Consider the following 17,248-nt stretch of genomic DNA (forward strand, 5'->3'; position numbering starts at 1 on the left):
AATCTAGAGCCATAATCATTATGCTTAATTCTATGTAAAAAAAACTAAAAAAACAATGTATTTTTCTGCATATCTAAGAACACCTCTTGAGCTGTCTGTATCCTCCTGACTAGTGGTTCAAAATATTCTTCTTTGCTCTTCTGCAAAAATCTGGGTAAAAGATGGAAAGGAATGTGAGTCGTATTCAGAACATTTAGTCAGGGTTCTAAATGAAACATTTTCATTTGTAGCACTGGTGAAATTTAGAAGCACCAGAAAATAAGATTAATTTAATTGATTGAGATACAGGTTATATTGGGCCTATAAGAATTCTAGCTACTTTTGAGCTACACCTTTTGCCGAGAAACGAATATGTAACACTGCAAATACATTTGTTTGTTATAAAAGCTCAAATGTTAATATGAATACCTGTCACTGAAATTAAAAAGTAATTTGTGGAATATACCTTTGCTATATTGTGTAAAACCACAATTTTCCTTTTGAGTTCCATTACACTTAAAATTGTACACTGTCTCTTTAAAAAGGTCAAGTTTTGGGATGATACGACATGCGAGAAGCATTTTTTCTGTTATTTCTGTGCCCCCACATGTTTGACCATACTGGTCAAATTACCAGGTTGTTTGTTAGCTAACAAATGAATAACAATGTCAACACACGAGTAGTTTTAGATTGGCCCACGACATGGTTTATGAAAAATGTGGTCTTGGCAATCCACTATAGGAAGATAAAAATGTTGCGCCCTTAATATGGGTCAGATGTTTTGACCTGGTTGAGCTGGAAGAAAGACGTTCTCGTTGTAGTAATGACGCAACAATGACGCTAACGAATCTGCATTCACTTTTTTCTTTAGGGCACTCAAAGCATTATTATTACAACAATTATTGTCCGGGATATTTGTTTCATAGTCACACAGTGCTCCCAAAATAAAACTCCTGGTTGCACAGCAAAATATTTTGTCGCATATGCGGCCAAATTGTTCGCACTTTAAAGCCTTGCATTTAGTTATTGCTTGCTTCTCTAAAGTCTACCAACCTTGTCAGCAGGCATGCCAGCTCAGATGGTTAGACAAGCTAGCTACTCTAACCTGATTAATAGCCTGAAATGGATTCTTGGTAGATAATTATGAGGTTGGGAGACTGGGAACCTATCTGGGCTAGCTAAAGCCAACTTCATAAAATGTCTAGGTGGGTAGTAATATTACAGAGAAGAAAATACTACTATTTTTTTTTTAAAACAGGACAAATCTGAGGGGGCATGGTGCCTCTGGTAGCTAGGCTAACACACCAGGGCCTGGTATTGCACATTACACTAGCCTGGCCAGGGGGAAGAGTTGTCCTTCAGAGCTGCAGGGGTCAATTTGGCCCAGAAACATTTATTCTAGAGCTCCTCCCACTGCACACCATAATAACCCACAGGAGAGCTGCTCAGTGGGTCATCAGTCTACAACACACAGCATTACGCACACAGCCCAGCTCCCAATGATGCCAGCAGCAGGTCTTCTCCATCACCACCACCAGGCTTCCTCCAGCTCCATCACCACCACCAGGCTTCCTCCAGCCCCACCACCGGGCCTCTTCCAGCCCCACCACCGGGCCTCTTCCAGCCCCACCACCGGGCCTCTTCCAGCACCACCACCGGGCCTCTTCCAGCCCCACCACCGGGCCTCTTCCAGCCCCACCACCGGGCCTCTTCCAGCCCCACCACCGGGCCTCTTCCAGCGCCACCACCGGGCCTCTTCCAGCGCCACCACCGGGCCTCTTCCAGCGCCACCACCAGGCCTCTTCCAGCGCCACCACCAGGCCTCTTCCAGCCCCACCACCTGGCCTCTTCCAGGTCACCACCAGGCCTCTTCCAGCCCACCACCAGGCCTCTTCCAGCCCCACCACCTGGCCTCTTCCAGCCCCACCACCTGGCCTCTTCCAGCCCCACCACCAGGCCTCTTCCAGCACTACCACCAGGCTGCTTCCAGCACCACCAGGCCTCACCTCAGGCTCCATGATTTCAGTAAATCACAGAGAGGATCATGGGGAGGCTTGAATTGTGATAGGGGTGGGGAATCATACTGAGACTTTTTCAACATGTCCCCTCAAATGATGATATAATTACAACAATGTTTGAATTGTGCATAAAATGTTTGATAAACCAATTTAAATCATACATTACCAATGCTTTACAATAGCAGGTAATGAAATATACTGAAAAAATATATAAACGCAACATGCAACAATTTATACGATTTTACTGAATTACAGTTCTTATAAGGAAATCCGTCAATTGAAATAAATGCATGAGGCCCTCATCCATGGATTTCACATGACTGGGAATACAGATATGCGTCTGTTGGCCACAGATGCTTTAAAAAATGTAGCAGCGTTGATCAGAAAACCAGTCAGCATCTGGTGTGACCACCATTTGCCTCATGCAGTGTGAGACATCTCCTTCGCCTACAGCTGTTCAGACTGTTGATTGTGGCCTGTGGAATGTTGTCCCACTCCTCTTCAATGGCTGTGCTAAGTTGCTGGATATGGTTGGGAACTGGAACACTCTGTCGTACACGTCCTTCCAGAGCATCCCAAACATGCTCAATGGGTGACATGTCTGGTGACTATTTTCAGCTTCCAGGAATTATGTAAAGATCACAGTGACATGGGGCCGTGCATTATCATGCTGAAACATGAGGTGATGGCGGCAGATGAATGGCACGACAATGGGTCTCAGGATCTCATCATGGTATCTCTGCGCATTCAAATTGCCATTGATAAAATGCAATTGTGTTTGTTGACCGTAGCTTATAGCTGCTCATACCATAACCCACCTCCACCATGGGGCACTCTGTTCTCAACGTTGACATCAGCAAACCGCTCGCCCACACATGGTCTGCGGTTGGGAGACCAGTTGGACATACTGCCAAATTCTCTAAAACAATGTTGGTTGCGACTTATGGTAGAGAAATTAACATTCAATTCTCTGGCAACAGCTCTGGTGAACATTCCTGCAGTCAGCATGCCAATTGCACAATCCCTCGAAACTTGAGACCTCTGTGGCATTAAGTTGTGTGACAAAACTGCACAATTTAGAGTGGCCTTTTATTGTCCCCAGCATAAGATGCACCTGTGTAATGATCATGCTGCTTAATCAGCTTCTTGATATGCCACACCTGTCAGGTGAATGGATTATCTTGGAAAATGAGAAATGCTTAATAACAGGGAAGTAAACAAATTTGTGCACAACATTTTTGAGAAATACGTTTTTTGTGCATATGAACATTTCTGGGATCTTTCATTTCAGCTCATGAAACATGAGACCAACACTTCACATGTTGCATTTATATGTTTGTTCAGTGTAAGATAATGAAATTGCAAAAGTGGATTTCATCCTGATGAATATGTAAATCATTGTTCATTTACCAAGGCTCCTGGAAACGGAGACAAAGGCTGCAGAAACAAAGCATTTGTAAGAAGGCTGACAGAATGGCAAGGGGAATCCATCTTGTGCTCCGTTCGTGTCACTGTGTCAGGATGATAAAGGCTCTGAGAACCCAGGAGAGATTTGGCTGGAAGGAGACTTCCATCTCTGCTCCAACTCCACTCCAGCACAGAAATATACAGTATGACTATAATAGGATTCATGTAAGGTAAGGTTGGTAAAGACTCTGATTAAGTTGGCAATGCGTTTGAATCATCGCACAAAATGCATGAATTCCCTCTATTACAGTCTGTGCATTGTGCACCGAGGGAGCCATCTATAGGTCATGGGCCTATGCTTTTTTTTCTCTCTATGTGGGCCACAGATATGATTTGATCACTTTTACCACAAGGTGTTGGTGAGGCACTGATGTGTCCATCTAGTGTATGCATTTTGTTGCATCTACTGTATGGAACAGATTGTGGGCCATAGATAGGACAGGCCAAGTGATGTTATCGTCAACATGTACATGACAACAGTGCGTGGGAAGCCACGTGTCCACGTGTGTACTATGGCCAGTTACACCAGGTCATTAGGGGTTAGTACAAGTCTTAGAGCTTTGTTATCCAATCAGCTTCAATACGACTTAAACCTCCAAGCCCTCATAGCAAGCATGCTACCGACGGCTACAGAAAAAAACAGAAGTTGTTCATCATTGACACGGAAACCTAATTGTGATGCCACTTCAGCAACAGTGGGGGAGTTTTTCCATGTACGCAACTTGCTTGTTGAGCGAACCAAACATACCCAAGACAGTTACATCATGTCAGCAAGACAAGGCTGTCCTTATTAGCTTGTTAGCATTCACAGCCCATCCCCAGTGGCAGCTCAAACCGAGCATGAGAAGCTAGCTGGCAACAGGAAGTGAGTGTCAGTGAGCTGCCTCCTTAGTGGAGACCTTCTGCACAGTCAGACAGAGCGTGCGTTTGTATTTATTAAGGATCCCCATTGCCAAGCCAGCAGCTACTCTTCCTGGGGTCCAGCAACATTAAGGCAGTTATATACAATAAAAAATATTACATCACATTACATTTCATGCCCTCAGGCCACTACTCTGCTACCACATATCTGCAATACAAAATCCCATGTGTACGTGTGTGTGGAGTGCGTGTGTTATCGCGTGTGTGTATGCGTGTGTCTGTGTGTGTGTCTCTTCACAGTCCCTGCTATTCCATAAGGTGTATTTGTATCCGTTTTTAAGTTCAGATTCTACTGCTGGCATCAGTTACCTGATGTGGAGCAGAGTTTCATGTAGCCATGGCTCTACAGTGCATTTGGAAAGTATTCAGACTTCTTCCACATTTTGTTAAGTTACAGCCTTATCCTAAAATTGATCAAATAGTTTTTTCCCCCTTATCAATCTACACACAAGAGCCCATAATGATAAAGCAAAAACAGGTTTTTATAATTTTTTGCAAAGTTATTCAAATTAAAAAGCTGAAATATCACATTTACATAAGTATTCAGACCCTTTACTCAGTACTTTGTTGAAGCACCTTTGGCAGTGATTACAGCCTTGAGTCTTCTTGAGTATGACGCTACAAGCTTTTCACACCTGTATTTGGGGAGTTTCTCCCATTCTTCTCTGCAGATCCTCTCAAGCTCCTCTCAAGCTCCTCTCATGAAGAGCGTCACTGCACAGCTATTTTCAGGTCTTTCCAGAGATGTTAGATCGGGTTCAAGTCCGGGATCTGGCTGGGCCACTGAAGGACATTCAAAGACTTGTCCCGAAGCCACTCCTGCATTGTCTTGGCTGTGTGCTTAGGGTCATTGTCCTGTTGGAAGGTGAACCTTCGCCCCAGTCTGAGGTCTTGAGCACTCTGGAGCAGGTTTTCATCAAGAATCTCTCTGTACTTTGCTCCGTTCATCTTTCGCTCGACCCTGACTAGTCTCCCAGACCCTGCCACTGAAAAACCTCTCCACAGCATCATGCTGCCACCACCATGCTTCCTCCAGACGTGACACTTGGCATTCAGGCCAAAGAGTTCAATCTTGGTTTCATCAGACCAGAGAATCTTGTTTCTCATGGTCTTGAGTCCTTTAGGTGCCTTTTGGCATACTCCAAGCAGGCTGTCATGTGCCTTTTACTGAGGAGTGACTTCTGTCTGGCCACAAAGGCCTGATTGGTGGAGTGCTGCAGAGATGGTTGTCCTTCTGGAAGATTCTCCCATCTCCACAGAGGAACTCTGGAGCTCTGTCAGAGTGACCGTCAGGTTCTTGGTCACATCCCTGACCAAGGCCCTCCTCCGATTACTCAGTTTGGCCGGGCGGCCAGCTCTAGGACGAGTCTTGGTGTGTCCAAACTTCTTCCGTTTAAGAATGATGGGGACCATCAATGCTGCAGAATTGTTTTGGGTGTCCTTCCCCAGATCTGTGCCTCGACACAATCCTGTATCTGCGACCTTTGGTGGCATGTCTTGTGGGGTATGAATGGGTGCATTCAGCATGTCAGTACTTCTTTCAAAAACAAGTAGTGATGTAGTCAATCTCTCCTCTACTTTGAGTCATGAGAGATTGACATGCATGTTTTTAATGTTAGCTCTCGGTGTATATTTAAGGGCCAGATGTACTGCCCTGTTCTGAGCCAATTTGTGGCCCCTGACCACATGACTGGACAGTAGTCGAGGTGCAAAAAAACTAGGGCCTGTAGGACCTGCCTTGTTGATTGGATAGATCCCAAATGGCACCCTATTCCCTACATAGTGCACTACTTTTGCCACGGGCTCTGGTCAAAATAGAGCACTATATAGAGAATAGGATGCCATTTCAGTGTGCTTCATATACCTCTACCCTTTCTCTGAGTCAGGAGAAGATGTCCTGCTGGTGCTGGCGGTCTGTGTGGTGGGCCAGCTCCTCCTGGTGGGCCTGCCTGGCCACCTCCATCACCAGGGCTTTTCGGTCCTGCTGCCAGCTCTGGGCCACCGCACGCAGCTGGGTCGGGGTGAAGCGTTGCCAGTCAAAGCTCGGCTCGGGTTCCGTCTGCAACAAGACAGCCATGGAGATGTAATTGCAACTAGAACAGGAGTCTAGTTTTCTAAACCTTTATTTAACCAGGAAAAGGCTCTTGAGGTTAGAAACCACTTTTGCGACAGGGACCTTTTGCTAGGTTTATGTAGCGATGTAGCCTGTCACAAACAGTGCTGTCACAAGTTGGTCATAGTGACATATAATATCTAACAACATACTGTATATAGCATATATGCAGCATAGCAACATGTAAGCCTGTATTCATACATTCCATTAGACTAACGTGCTAAAGCAGATATACAGAGATTACAGAGTAACAACCAGGTCTTGATATTGGCTTTAGATGCGCTATATATACAAAAGTATGTGGACACCCCTTCAAATTAGTGGATTCGGCCACATCATTTGCTGATATGTGTATATAATTGAGCACACAGCCATGCAATCTCCATAGGAAAACATTGGCAGTAGAATGGCCTTACTGAAGAGCTCAGTGTCTTTCAATTTGGCACCATCATAGGATGCCACCTTTCCAACAAGTCAGTCCGCCGAGTGCTGAAGCGAGTAGCGCGTATAAATCGTCTCTCCTCGGTTGCAATACTCACTACTGAGTTCCAAACTGCCTCTGAAAGCAACATCGGAACAAAAACTGTTCGTCGGGAGCTTAATGAAATGGCTTTCCATGGCCAATCAGCCATCACACAAGCCTAAGATCACCATACGCAATGCCAAGCGTCGGCTGGACTGGTGTAGAACTTGCACATTGGATTTTGGAGCAGTGAAACACGTTCTCTGAATTGAGAAATCACACACTTCACCATCTGGCAGTCCGACAGACAAATCTGGGTTTGGCGGATGCTAGGAGAACGCTACCTGACCCAATGCATAGTGTCAACTGTAAAGTTTGGTGGAGGATGAATAATGGTCTGGGGATGTTTTTATGGTTCGGGCTAGGCCCCTTAGTTCCAGTGAAGGGAAATCTTAACGCAACAGCATACAATGACATTCTAGACGATTCTGTGCTTCCAACTTTATGGCCACAGTTTAGGGATGGTCTTTTTGTGTTTCCGCATGACAATGCCCCTGTGCACAAAGCGAGGTCCATTCAGAAATGTGCACAAAGCGAGGTCCATTCAGAAAGTTCAGAAACTTCTTTCACATGAGATCGGTGTGGAAGAACATGAGTGGCCGTCACAGAGCCCTGACCTCAACCCCAACGAACACCTTTGGGATGAATTGGAACACCGACTGCAAGCCAGGGCTAATCGCCCAACATCAGTGCCAGATCTCACTAATGCTCTTGTGGCTGAATGGAAGCAAGTCCCTGCAGCAATGTTTCAACATCTAGTGGAAATCCTTCCCAGAAGGGTGGAGGCTGTTATAGGAGTAACAGGGGGACCAACTCTAGAGTGAGATGTTCGTCAAGCAGGTGTCCACATACTTTTGGTCATGTAGTGTACAGCTGAAGTCAGAAGTTTACATACACCTTAGCAAAATGCATTTCAACTCAGTTTTTCATAATTCCTGACATTTAATCCTTGTAAAAAGTCTCTGTCTTAGGTCAGTTACAATCACCACTTTATTTTCAGAATGTGAAATGTCAGAATAATAGCAGAGAGTGATTTATTTCAGCTTTTATTTCTTTCATCACATTCCCAGTGGGTCAGAAGTTTATATAGACCCAATTAGTATTTGGTAGCATTGCCTTTAAATTGTTTAACTTGGGTCAAACGTTTCAGGTAGCCTTCCACAAGTTCCCCACAGTAAGTTGGGTGAATTATGGCCCATTACTCCTGACAGAGCTAGTGTAACTGAGTCCGGTTTGTAGGCCTCCTTGCTCGCACGCGCCTTTTCAGTTCTGCCCACAAATTTTCTATGGGATTGAGGTCAGGGCTTTGTGATGGCCACTCCAATACCTTGACTTTGTTGTCCTTAAGCCATTTTGCCAGAACAATGGAAGTATGCTTGGAGTCATTGTCCATTTGGAAAACCCATTTACGACCAAGATTTAACTTCCTGACTGATGTCTTGAGATGTTGCTTCAATATATCCACATAATTTTCCCTCTTAATGATGCCATCTATTTTGTGAAGTGCACCAGTCCCTCCTGCAGCAAAGCACCCCCACACCATGATGCTGCTATCCCTGTTCTTCACGGTTGGGATGGTGTTCTTCGGCTTGCAAGCCTCCCCCTTTGTCGTTGCCATTATGGCCAAACAGTTCTATTTTTGATTCATCAGACCAGAGGACATTTGTCCAAATTGTCCAAAAAGTACGATCTTTGTCCCCATGTGCAGTTGCAAACTGTAGTCTGTCTTTTTTATGGCGGTTTTGGAGCAGTGGCTTCTTCCTTGCTGAGCGGCCTTTCAGGTTATGTCAATATAGGACTCGTTTTACTGTGGATATAGATACTTTTGTACCTGTTTCCTCCAGCATCTTCACAAGGTCCTTTGCTGTTGTTCTGGGATTGATTTGCACTTTTCGCACCAAAGTATGTTCACCTCTAGGAGACAGAACGCGTTTCCTTCCTGAGCGTTATGACGGCTGCGTGGTCCCATGGTGTTTATACTTGCGTACTATTGTTTGAACAGATGAACGTGGTACCTTCAGGCGTTTGGAAATTTCTCCCAAGGATGAACCAGACTTGTGGAGGTGTACAATTATTTTGGGCTGATTTCGTTTGATCTTCCATGATGTCAAGCAAAGAGGCACTGACTTTGAAGGTAGGCCTTGAAATACATCCACAGGTACACCTCCAATTGACTCAAAGCCTCTAAAGCCATGTCATCATTTTCTGGAATTTTCCAAGCTGTTTCAAGGCGAAAGTCAACTTATTGTATGTAAACTTCTGACCCACTGGAATTGTGATACAGTGAATTATAAGTGAAATAATCTGTCTGTAAACAATTGTTGGAAAAATTGCTTGTGTCATGCACAAAGTAGATGTCCTAACTGACTTGCCAAAACGATAGTTTGTTTTAAGAAGATATTCATGGAGTGGTTGAAAAACAAGTTTTAATGACTCCAACCTAAGTGTATGTAGACTTCCGACTTCAACTGTACGTGGTGTAAAATTGACCTTTCCCTTTTATGGTAAAATGTCCCGGAGGAAACCTCTAGGGTTTTCCATGAGGGGTGTCTGTAGCTATTTATTATTGTGTCAGCGATCACACAGAGGCAGCTTCACTTGGCTACCTTATTGGAACGGAAGGAATGATATTAATCTATGTTCTAATAGTGGCTAACTGCCGGTGTGAAGGCATTATGCGGCTGACTGGTTTTATTGAAAGTGAGTGAGCTGACAGATCTGCCAATGTAACATACGGCGCCGCGCCAGAGGCAGCCGAGCACATCTTGGTTATTAAATGCACAACTTTACAACTTCAAGATGATCCATCATCCTTTTCCTTCTCTCTCCCTCTCTCTCCATGTCCTTTTCCCTTGCTCTTTTGGAATTTGTGGGTGTGTGTGTGTGTTTCACAGTGCATTCAGAAAGTATTCAGACCCCTTGACTTGTTCCACATTTTGTTACGTTACAGCCTTATTCTAAAATGGATTAAAGACATTTTTTCCCTCGTCAATCTACACACAATACCCTATAATGACAAAGAGAAAACAGGTTTTTAGAAATGTTTGCAAATGTATTACAAATAAAAAGATAGAAATACTATATTGACATAAGTATGCAGACCCTTTGCTATTGAGACTCAAAATGAAGCTCAGGTGCATCCTGTTTCCAATGATCATCCTTGAGATGTTTCTATGACTTGATTGGAGTCCACCTGTGGTAAATTCAATTGATTGGACATGATTTGGAAAGACACACACCTGTATATATCAGGTCCCACAGTTGACAGTGCATGTCAGAGCAAAAACCAAGCCATGAGGTCGAAGGAATTGTCCGTAGAGCTCCGAGACAGGACTGTGTCGAGGCACAGATCTGGGAAAGTGTTGAAGTGCTGAAGGTCCCCAAGAACACAGTGGCCTTCATCATTCTTAAATGGATGAAGTTTGGAACCACCAAGACTCTTCCTAGAGTTGGCCGCACAGCCAAACTGAGCAGTTGGGGGTGAAGGGCATTGGTCAGGGAGGTGACCAAGAACCTGACGGTCACTCTGACAGAGCTCCAGAGTTCCTCTGTGGAGATGGGAGAACCTTCCAGAAGGACAACATCTCTGCAGCACTCCACCAATCAGATTGTTATGGTAGAGTGGCCAGACGGAAGCCACTCCTCAGTAAAAGGCACATGACAGCCCTCTTGGAGTATGCCAAAAGGCACCTAACGAACTCTCAGACCATAAGAAACAAGATTCTCTGGTCTGATGAAGCCAAGACTGAACTCTTTGGCCTGAATTCCAAGCATCACGTCTGGAGGAAACATGGCACCATCCCTACGGTGAAGCATGGTGGTGGCAGCATCATGCTGTGGGGATGTTTTTCAGCAGCAGGGACTGGGAGAGTAGTCAGGATCCTTGATGAAAACCTGCTCCATAGCAATCGGGACCTTAACCTGAGGTGAAGGTTCACCTTCCAACAGGACAACAACCCTAAGCACACAGCCAAGACAACGGAAGAGTGGCTTCAGGACAAGTCTTTGAATGTCCTTGAGTGGCCCAGCCAGAGCCCTCACTTGAACCCGATCGAACATCTCTGGAGAGACCTGGAAATAGCTGTGCAGCAACGCTCCCCATTCAACCTGACAGAGCTTGAGAGGATCTGCAGAGAAGAACGGGAGAAACTCACCAAATTTATATACAGTGGGGAGAACAAGTATTTGATACGCTGCCAATTTTGCAGGTTTTCCTACTTACAAAGCATGTAGAGGTCTGTCATTTTTATCATAGGTACGCTACATCTGTGAGAGACGGAATCTAAAACAAAAATCCAGAAAATCACATTGTATGATTTTTAAGTAATTAATTAGCATTTTACTGCATGACATAGGTATTTGATACATCAGAAAAGCAGAACTTAATATTTGGTACAGAAACCTTTGTTTGCAATTACAGAGATCATACGTTTCCTGTAGTTCTTGACCAGGTTTGCACACACTGCAGCAGGGATTATGGCCCACTCCTCCATACAGACCTTCTACACATCCTTCAATAATACGGACTTTCAGCTCCCTCCATAGATTTTCTATTGGGTTCAGGTCTGGAGACTGGCTAGGCCACTCCAGGACCTTGAGATGCTTCTTACGGAGCCACTCGTTAGTTGCCCTGGCTGTGTGTTTTGGGTCGTTGTCATGCTGGAAGACCCAGCCACGACCCATCTTCAATGCTCTTACTGAGGGAAGGAGGTTGTTGGCCAAGATCTCGCGATACATGGCCCCATCCATCCTCCCCTCAATACGGTGCAGTCGTCCTGTCCCCTTTGCAGAAAAGCATCCCCAAAGAATGATGTTTCCACCTCTATGCTTCATGATTGGGATGGTGTTCTTGGGGTTGTACTCATCCTTCTTCTTCCTCCAAACACGGCAAGTGTTTGGAGGCTCTATTTTTGTCTCATCGGAACACATGACATTCTCCCATTACTCATCCAGATGGTCATTGGCAAACTTCAGACGGGCCTGGACATGCGCTGGCTTGAGCAGGGGGACCTTGCGTGCGCTGCAGGATTTTAATCCATGACGGCGTAGTGTGTTACTAATGTTTTTTTTTGAGACTGTGGTCCCAGCTCTCTTCAGGTCATTGACCAGGTCCTGCCGTGTAGTTCTGGGCTGATCCCTCACCTTCCTCGTGATCATTGATGCCCCATGAGGTGAGATCTTGCATGGAGCCCCAGACCGAGGGTGATTAACCGTCATCTTGAACTTCTTCCATTTTCTAATAATTGCGCCAACAGTTGTTGCCTTCTCACCAAGCTGCTTGCCTATTGTCCTGTAGCCCATCCCAGCCTTGTGCAGGTCTACAATTTTATCCCTGATGTCCTTACACAGCTGTCTGGTCTTTGCCATTGTGGAGAGGTTGGAGTCTGTTTGATTGAGTGTGTGGACAGGTGTCTTTTATACAGGTAACGAGTTCAAACAGGTGCAGTTAATACAGGTAATGAGTGGAGAGCAGGAGGGCTTCTTAAAGAAAAACTAATAGGTCTGTGAGAGCCGGAATTCTTACTGGTTGGTAGGTGATCAAATACTTATGTCATGCAATAAAATGCAAATTAATTACTTAAAAATCATACAATGTGATTTTCTGGATTTTTGTTTTAGATTCCGTCTCTCACAGTTGTAGTGGACCTATGATAAAAATGACAGACCTCTACATGCTTTGTAAGTAGGAAAACCTGCAAAATCGGCAGTGTATCAAATACTTGTTCTCCCCACTGTAGGTGTGCCAAGCTTGTAGCATTATACCCAAGAAGACTCAAAGCTGTAATCGCTGCCCAAGGTGCTTCAACATTTTACTGAGGAAATGGTCTGAATACTTACATAAATGTGATATTTCAACAACAACAAATAATTAATACATTTGCAAAAAATATCTAAAAACCTGTTTTTGCTTTGTCATTATGGGGTATTGTGTGTTGATTGATGAGGGAAAAAAACAATTTAATACATTTTCGAATAAGCCTGTAACGTAACAAAATGTGGAAAAAGTCAAGGGGTCTGAATACTTTCCGAATGCACTGCATATGCGTTCCTATGTGTTCATTTGTGTGCATGTGCATCCGTGTGTGTGTGCATGCGTGTGTGTGCGTGTGCTCATGTTCTGTAAGGAACCGTGCTTCTACACCTGCCATTGCTTGCTGTTTGGGGTTTTAGGCTGGGTTTCTGTACAGCACTTTGAGATATCAGCTGATGTAAGAAGGGCTATATAAATACATTTGATTTGATGTGATTTGATTCTTAAAGCTGTGCAGCGGTATTAGTTCAGCTGCTGACTGACAAATCCTTGCAGAGCCCCAGCCATCACTGCGAGGGCTGAGCAGTCGTACCATATTGGAAAGAAAACGGTTTGTCTGTCTGTAATTTTTTTGTAATGACTTGGTGCTGCCTATCTTGGCCAGGGCGCTCTTGAAAAATAGATTTTAATCTCAATGAGCCCTTCCTGGTTAAATAAAGGTTAAATAAATCAAATTGAAAAAAAAAATATGATGGAAAGGCAGATCCATTAAAGAACCTAAATTAATTCCGTAAATGCCAAGGAACATCATGGGGTAGCTCCATTGAATTTTAATAGCAGACAATTTGCTTCTCACTTTTCATTCGTACTGACATATGACAAAAGAAACCATGACCATTCGAAATGGAAACATTCACCAGCGAGTTCCACCAGGGGGCATAGTGCACTCTGTCAAATGGACAGCAAACCTCAGCATCCCTCTGATCCAGGGATGGGCAACTCCAGTCCTCGGGGGCTGGAGTGAAGTCACTTTCCCCCTGTCCCTAGCGAACACAGCTGATTAAAAGAATAGCATTATAAACTGAAGATCATGATTATTTGATTATTGGAGTCAGGTGTGTTTGCTGGGGGAAAAAGTGTGAAACCAATCAGTTCCCAGAGGACTGGAGTTGCCCGTCCCTGATAATCATCATATGACAATGGATTTAAAAACACCTACTATATTTGCATATCAATCAGTGGGGGTCATGAATCCCAAAAATCTGAGGGGCACAAAGTACGTGAGGATGCCTGGGCTCCCGCTCTGGAAGTTGGAGAATTTAGCATTTTTCAAACAAGTGAAACAGATTTTTCCTGCAGTAATCATTATGCTTAGAGAAATCAAAGGAGGAAGGGAACAGCTTCTAAGGTACACAATAGTACGTTTTTGTAGACAGAAGGTGCTCTTTGGTAAAAGGGGTAAATAAAAAGAGAGGAGAACCAAGGCACTCTTCATATATCTCATTCAAATGTTAAATGGAAACATGGCCTTCGGCTGCATGGCCTTTGTCAGGGAGTACAAAGATATGACAATACAATGTCCTCTTTTGAACAACATTTTCCAGCCAACCCTGATTTGAAGAGGGGGTGTTTACAGAATTCATTGGACCACACCTAGTAAGCAATACTATACACATTAAAAAGTTAAATACTTGTAGATATGTTTTCAAATTTGCAAATCAAGGCTAGAAGCATCAGAACCCCTGCGTATTTTTCTGCGTATCTAGGCATACATTTTGAGCTGTCTGTATCCTTTAGTAAGTTTTTAGGTTTTATTTATTCGCACCAAAGAAAAGAATTGAAAGACAAAACAGTACAGATTTTTTTTAAATTAAAAAAACAGGTAAAAACGGTGTGCAGGTGAGGTTGGAAACCCAAAAGGGTTTATAAAAACCACACCACAAATGTATGTAAAAAAAAAAAGAAAAGTTTGTTCAATCAGTTAAACAAAACATATTCATTATAATTTAACTGTACATGACATACTCTGTATACAAGAAAAAATGTGTGTGTGTGTGTGTGTGTGTGTGTGTGTGTGTGTGTGTGTGTGTGCGTGCGTGTGCGTGTGCGTGTGTGTGTGTGTGTGTGTGTGTGTGTGTGTGTGTGTGTGTGAGAGAGAGAGAGAGAGTTAGGCTACACGGAAGGGATTATTGGGTAGTTTGGTTCATCCGGCTGACGCCCAGTCTTCTCTTGAAGTCGTTGAGGGATGATGGTGATTTGACCATGTGAAGATAAGAATTCCAGAGTATGGTACCTCTGTATCTGACAGAGAATTGACTATGTGAGGTGTAGCAGTGGGGAGGATGAAGAGTATTACAGTGTCTTGTGTTATATAGATGGATTTCAGAATGAACCTGGAAGAATCCATTGAAGGGTTGAGGTAAACTGTCTGGGAGGTATGACTATTTGTAGATGAAAGTACATAATTAGTGTACATTAACGTCGTAAATAGACAAGATATTGAGTTTCTTAAACGAAGGTGCAGATGGAGCCAGATAATTAGGTGGCTAGTCTTGTAAATGTATTTTGTATGATGAGTCATTTGAGTAGGTAGGAGGCATATGAACTGGCCCAGACAATATTACAGTAAATTAGTTATGGCTAAATTAAACTACAGTATAGAGTTAGGAAGCAAGCCTGATGAACCAAACCACTAATCTGTCTGATACCAACAGATTTCCTCGCTTTGCTACAGACACATTGAATAGGATCTTCCCAGTATAAACCTTTTAGTCAATCAGAACTCTGAGGACTGAGTCAAATCTGGTTGAAAGACTGAAAGGAATTCTTATTCAGTACATTTAGCTTTTTCTCGATTTTTCTCGAGTCTACCAACCTTGCCAGCAGGCATGTCAGCTAAGATAGTTAGACAAGCTAGCTCCTCTAACTTGATTGATATCCTGAAATGGCTTCTTTGTATCTCGTTATGAGGTCGGAAGACTGGGAACCAATCTGGGCTAGCTAAAGCCTACTTCATAAAATTGCTAGGTGGCCAGTAGTATTAACAGAGTAACAGCAACATGGTCCATTATGGGCATGACGCCTCTGATATCAAAGTGCCTCTGCGTGTCCATTGGCGGGGACAGGGACAGTGGCCGGAAAGTGCAACTTGAATAGAGGTCAAAGGTAGAAGTGATTGTTAGAATTGAACATAAGTGCACTGTCTAAGTGTCCAGATAGCCGATTCATTCAGAAGAAAGTGCAAAACCAGATCCAAGGTTGAAACGTATTTGATAGAAACAACCACACCTCCGGTAAAGTGTTTCTACAGAGGAAACAAAACGGTACAAAACAGGTAATAATATTAAAGCTTTGACTGTTGGGACAGAACATCCTCTCTGACTGTTGGGACAGAACATCCTCTTTGACTGTTCCATTGATCTCCTACTGCTCTGGTTTGATCAAACAACACTCCCTTACCTCTCCTCAAATTGTGAATGAACTGCAGATGATGGACAATTAGCTTACAATCATCCCCCCCCCAAAAACTCCCCAAAGTTATTAATGCAGACGGAACGGGAGAGTGGTTGAACGAAGCCCTGTTAACCCTGGTACAATGACAACCATCTTCCACTCTGATTTTCAACTAGCGAACTGTATAGCCAAAAGCTAAGTAGTAAGTCGTTTTGGTTATATGACTTCTCTAATCCGCATGTTCACAATTAGGCTTTACAATGACCACATATGTCTATGGATGAGCTCAGGGAATTATGTTTTCCAATAACAAACACACAGGGAAAATGTGGCAACAACACAGCTGCGATGCAGTAAAAAATGGACGTGATTCATTTTGTGTCTAATGGAGTATGAGGAACACACATTTCTATTATCACTGTGTGTTATGTGAATAAAACTGTTTGTACCATTCACTGTTTGTGTGTATTGTGAGAGTCAAAGCATGTTTCTACCCTTCATGGTCTGTGTATTTCGAGAATAAAGCTATGTTGAAATAACTGAGATATACTGTCTGTTGTTCTTGTTTTTCATTTTCAACTTTGAGGAATACGTTTCACTATGGGACATCAATTTGAGATCAAAGTGAGAGTTTGGCAACGCAAACATTGCTTGAGGAAAGAAGACTGCCTTTTTCGTACCAAACTTCACAACAATGAGGTTTGCAATTTTGCTCAAGGGACTGATTACCAATAAGAATTGAGCCAACCTAATTGTGACTAATAGCCGTACTCGGCGCAGTCTGCGCTCCATTGACTCTGGCTCTGTTTGTGTCGAGTTGGAAGATGAGAAAGGGAGAGCGCAGGAGGAAAGGGCTAGATCTATCTCATCACAGCCACTTGAGGCTGAATGTGGCCCTAAGTGTAGCATCCAGCTGGAACAGATATGAGGACAGGTCTGGGAGAGGAGGGAGAGGAGAGGAGCTCCCTGGCGGTTGTCATGGAGACGGGGGAGCGGAGGCAATAGTGTGAGGGAGGGCTGAG

General features: G+C 43.8%; 1 pseudogene; it reads right to left on the minus strand.

The window, feature by feature from the left end:
- The window catches only part of LOC135563017 (coiled-coil domain-containing protein 148-like), a 48,616-nt pseudogene that overhangs the window by 18,731 nt on the left and 12,637 nt on the right, over nucleotides 1-17,248 (minus strand).

The sequence above is a fragment of the Oncorhynchus nerka genome, linkage group LG3 (assembly GCF_034236695.1).
Source record: "Oncorhynchus nerka isolate Pitt River linkage group LG3, Oner_Uvic_2.0, whole genome shotgun sequence".
Lineage (NCBI taxonomy): Eukaryota > Metazoa > Chordata > Actinopteri > Salmoniformes > Salmonidae > Oncorhynchus > Oncorhynchus nerka.